Source organism: Mastomys coucha, unplaced genomic scaffold (assembly GCF_008632895.1).
Source record: "Mastomys coucha isolate ucsf_1 unplaced genomic scaffold, UCSF_Mcou_1 pScaffold22, whole genome shotgun sequence".
Taxonomy (NCBI): Eukaryota; Metazoa; Chordata; class Mammalia; order Rodentia; family Muridae; genus Mastomys; species Mastomys coucha.
Window position 1 is genome coordinate 3,904,487 of NW_022196905.1, and position 5,692 is coordinate 3,910,178.

Below are 5,692 nucleotides of genomic sequence, written 5' to 3' on the forward strand. Positions count from 1 at the left end.
TTTTGAGAGCTGATAATTTCTTTGTCACTCTCAGAGCACCTCCTCCCTTCACCTGAAATCTCACCTCAAAAGTACACAAAAAATCAAAGCTCACTCACTCCTGGAGCACAAAGACACTCTAAGCTCAATCCCAGAGCTTCTAGCCTGGAAGTTACTAATTTGTAACTGAATTGAAGGCCTATTCTTCAGGCAAAGTTGTTGAAAGAGTTCCTAGTTTGGGGGCTGTTATTTTGCAAGTCTATTATGTGTCTAAACCCATCAGGACACCAGCCAAGCTTCACATGGACTTCAGAAAAAGTAAACTCCAGAGAGACTATGACAGTTTGGCATCGTAGGTGATAAAGGCATGTTGTGGCATTGGCTGTAAGGGAATAAGATGCATTGTGAAAACCTACATTCAGCGAATAGGTCTCTGCTACTCTCAACTTAAGACAGGTTCACATGTTTTTTAAACATGGAAATACCCCGTTTGTAGAATACAAACAAGCTCTACATGACTTCCAAAGACGGGTAAGACAGTTGCCAGTAGATATTTAACTGCAGGTGAGATTGCCAAGGTCCCTTGAAAATTCCCATGCAAGAGTATGGTGCATGATAATGCCCTAGTGCAGCTAATTTTTAATAACAGAGAGGAATTTTAGTCTCCTCCATTAGCCAAGCCATCCAACACACTGCCAGCCTCTGCCGGGAAGCAGCTATCCCACCTGGGGAGACAAACAAAGGCTCTCTGTGGACTGTCACCTCTCTTCAAAGCAGCAGCTTAGAAGTCCACCCACCAAGCTGGAGGCTTCTGAGTTGCTGAGACACTGGTGCCTGAGATTTACTGCAATATTTACATTATGCAAATATCATGGAACCTAGAGACTTGCTTTCATTTCTGTACTTCGTATATTTACCTGATTCCCTCAGTAAAGTTTGAACCTTGATCAGAATACTTCTCTTGGTTTCATTTATTCCTCGCACATTTTGAACCCTTTTTTTCCAGGTCCCTGTCCTCCACCCAGGAAGAATCCAGTTTCTGAAACTGCAGGTGACTTCATAAACACCCTGAGGATGTTTCTATATAAAATTATATGTATTATGCTTGATTACATCCCATAATACCATATTGGTTTCTTTGCAAGGCAGCCCAAGCTTTAATTAAATCATGATTACAGTGCAATGTTTGTTCCTGAAATTTGATCCTAACTTTGTTCTGTTGGTAAACATAGAATAAATCACACAGTTCTCATGAATGAAGTCCTTATAAAACCTTATAGACAGGGATTATTTGTTTCTAAGTTTATCTATGTGACAATTTAACATTTTCCTTGAGCTGACGAGTTGAAAATTAATAAAAAACTTGGTGACAATTAATAAAATTTAAAAATATCAAAAGAAGGTTATTAGAGCAGCTGGGACAGAGGCCTTCCTGTCTCCATCTACACCCAGGAGGTGGGGTTGTTCCATGGCACTCTGTGCACCAGTCCTGCCAGCAGAGAGCTTGTCTCCAGGGAGTGCTCTGACCCAGTGAATCAGTGACCTTCTACTGCAGGACCAGCCAGGAAGCACAAGGAGCAGAAGCAGTAGAGTTGCTGGGACAGGGTCCTTCCTGCATCCATCTGTACCCAGGAGTCATGGCTGATCCACAGCCCTCTGTTCACAGGTCTTACCAGTAGTGAGCTAATTTCCCAGGAGTGCTGAGACAGGCTTATAGACCCACAAGAGGAACAAGCTCCAGCCAGAGACAGCAAGAATATCTAACACCAGAGATTAACAGATAGCAAAAGGCAAACATAAGAATCTTACCAACAGAAACCAAGAATACTTGACATCATCAGAACACAGTATTCCCAACACAGCAACTCTTAGATACCCCAACACACTGAAAAAGCAAGATTTGGATCTAAAATCATATCTCATGATGCTGATAGAGGAATTTAAGAAGGACATAAATAACTCCCTTAAAGAAATACAAGAGAAAACTGGTAAACAGGTAAAAGCCGTTAAAGATGAAACACAAAAATCCCTTAAAGAATTACAGGAAAATACAACCAAACAGGTGAAGGAAATGAACAAATCCATCCAGGATCTAAAAATCAAAGTAGAAACAATTAAGAAATCACAAAAAGAGACAACTCTGGACATAGAAATTCTAGCAAAGAAGTCAGGAACCAAGTTGCAAGCATCACCAACAGAATACAAAAGATACAGGAGAGAATCTCAGGTACAGAAGATAACATCAAAAACATCAGCACAACAGTCAAAGACAATGCAAAATGCAAAAAGATCGTAACCTAAAACATCCAGAAAATCCAAGACACTATGAGAAGACCAAACTTAAGAATAATAGGTAAAGAAGAGGGGGAAGACTTCCAACTTAAAGGGCCAGTAAATATCTTCAACAAAATTATAGAAGAAAACTTCCCTAACCTAAAGAAAGAGATGCCTGTGAATATACAAGAAGCCTATAGAACTCTAAATAGTTTGGACTGGAAAAGAAATTCCTCCTGCCACATAATAATCAAAACAGAAAATGCACACAACAAAGAAAGAATATTAAAAGCAGTGAGGGAAAAAGGTCAAGTAAATAAAGGCAGGCCTGTCAGAATTACCCCAGACTTCTTGCCAGAGACTATGAAAGCTAGAGGATCCTGAGCTAATGTGATACAGACCCCAATAGAACACAAATGCCATCCCAGGCTACTATACCCAACAAAACTCTCAATTACCGTAGATGGAGAAATCAAGGTGTCCATGACAAAACCAAATTTACACAATATATTTCCACAAATCCAGCCCTTCAAAGGATAATAAATGGAAAACTCCAGCACAAGGAGAAAAACTACATCCTAATAAAAGCAAGAAAGTAATCTTCCAATAAAACTGAAAGAAGAAAGCCAATGAACAGAATTCTAACTCTAACAACAAAAATAACAGGTAGCAACAATTACTGTTTCTTAATATCTATTAATATCACTGGACTTAATTCCTCAATAAAAAGACATAGACTATCAGACTCAGTATATAAACAGGATCCAACATTTTGTTGTACACAGGAAACCCACCTCAGTGACAAAGACAGACATTATCTCAGAGTAAAAGGCTGGAAAATAATTTTCCAAGCAAATGGTACCAAGAAAAAAGCTGGAGTAGCCATTCTAATATCGAATAAAATTGACTTTCACCCTAAAGTGATCAAAAAAGATATGGAGGGACATTTCATGCTCACCAAGGGTATGATCTATCAAGATGAACTCTCAATTCTGAACTTCTATGTTCCAAATGCAAGGCCATCTACATTCATAAAAGAAGCTTTACTAAAGCTCAAAGCACACATTGCACCACAGACAGTAATAGTGGGAGATTTTAACACCCCACTCTCTGTTATAAGGTAATGCAAGCTGATCATGGAAACATAAACTAAACAGAGACACAGTGAAACCAACAGAAATTATGAAACAAATGGACTTAACAGATATCTATAAAACATTTTATCCTAAAACAAATAGATATACTTTCTTCTCAGGACCTCATAGTACCTTCTCCAACACTGATGGTATAATCACAAAACAGGCCTCAATAGTTAGGAAGAAAAAACAAGCTGTCTCAAAAGGTACCTGATGAATAATGTTAGAAGTTATCCTCTGATCAAAATCCCAACACAATTCTTCAAAGGCATGGATAAAGCAATTCTCAAATTGATCTGGGAAGGCGAAAAAAGAATAGCAAAAACAATTTTTAACAATAAAAGAATAGCTGGGGGAAAACACCATCACTGACCTCAAACTTAAGTACAGAGCAATAGTGATAAAAACTGCATAGTAGTGGTGCAGAGCCAGACATGTTGAACAACGGGATAGAATTGAAGACCTAGAAAAAAAACCACACACTATGGACACTTGATCTTTGACAAAAAAGCCAAAAATATACAATTGGAAAAAGAAAGCATGTTCAATAAATAGTTCTGGGTTAAAAAAAATGGAAATAGACCCATATTTGTCACCTTGCACAAAGCTCAAGCCTAAGTGGATCAAGGACCTTAACATAAAACCAGATTCACTGAATCTAAGAGAAGAGAAAGTGGGAAAGAGCCTTGAACTCATTGGTACAAGGGGAAATTTCCTAAACAGAACTCCAAAGGCTCATGCTCTAAGATCAAGAATTGGTAAGTGGGACCTCATTATGGAAAGCTTCTGTAAGGCAAAGGACATAGTCAATAATACAAATCAGCAACCTACAGATTGGGAAAAGAATCTTCACTAACCCCACATCTGATAGAGGCCTAATATCCAAAATATATAAAGAACTCAAGCAGCTAATCACCAAAAAAAAAAAAAAAAAAAAAAAAAATCCAAAAATGGGGTATAGAATTAAACCAAGTTTTTACAACTGAAGAATCTTGAATGACTGAGAAACACATAAAGAAATGTTCAAAGTCCTTACTGATCAGAAAAATGCAAATCAAAAGGACCCTGAGATTCTGCCTTATACCAATCATAATGACTAAGATCTCAAACTCAGGTGACAACACATGTTAGAGAGGATGTGGAGAAAAAGGAACACTCCTCCATTACTGATGAGATTGCAAACTAATACAACCACTCTGGAAATCAATCTGGAGGTTCCTCAGAAAATTAGAAATAGATCTACCTGAAGACCCAGCTATTCCACTCCTAGAAATGTACCCAAAGGATGCCCCTCCATTCCACAGGGGAACATGTTTCACTATGCTCATAGTGGCCATATTTGCGATAGCCAGAGCTATCAACAAACCAGATGTCCCACAACAGAATAGATACACCAAATATGATTCATTTACACAATGGAATATTACTCAGCTATAAAGAATGAGCACATCCTGAGGTTTGCAGGCAAATGGATGAAAATAGAAAATACCATTCTGAGTGAGGTAACTCAGACCCAAAAGGACATGGCATGGTATATACTCATTAATAAGTGGATGTTAGAAAAAAAAATGTACAGAATACACAAGATACAGTCCACAGAACTCAAAAGAGTCAATAAGCTGAACTGCCGAAGTGAGGATGTCGAAATGAGGATGAACTTGGGAGGGAGAAGAAAGCAATCACAAGGTAGGGGAGGGAGAGACCTGGGAGGGAAAGTGGATGGGGGGCAGGAGGAGGGGTGAGTGGGTTGGAGAGGGGAATCTAATCTGGTATTGAGTGAGGGAAAAGGACAGAAGCAATAAGGACCAGCAGAAAGAATAGAAACAGTCAAATGCAGAGATAGGAAGTTGGGGGGACCCTCCAGAATACACCAGAGACCTGAGAGGTGAGAGACTCTCAGGACTCAAAGGGAGCAACCTTAGATTAAATGCCTGAGAGTAGGGAGAGGGAACTTAAAGAGCCCACCTCCAGCAGGAAGACACGTCATCAAGTGAGGGAGAGGGGGACCAGCCCACAGTCACAACTCTGAACCACAATTGTTCCTGCCTGAAAGAATTAATTACAGGGATGGAAATGGAGAGAATCTTGAAGAAAAGAAGGTCCAGTGACAGGACCAAAGTGGGACCCAGCTCAAGGGGTGGTTCCAAGGCATGACAATATTATTGAGGCTATCGAACACTCACAAAAAGGACTTAGCATCACCACAATCTGGAAGACCCAACAACAAATATCTGCTAATATATTTAATATGAAATAATTTAATATGCTAATATACTTAATATGAAATAATTTAATATAAAATA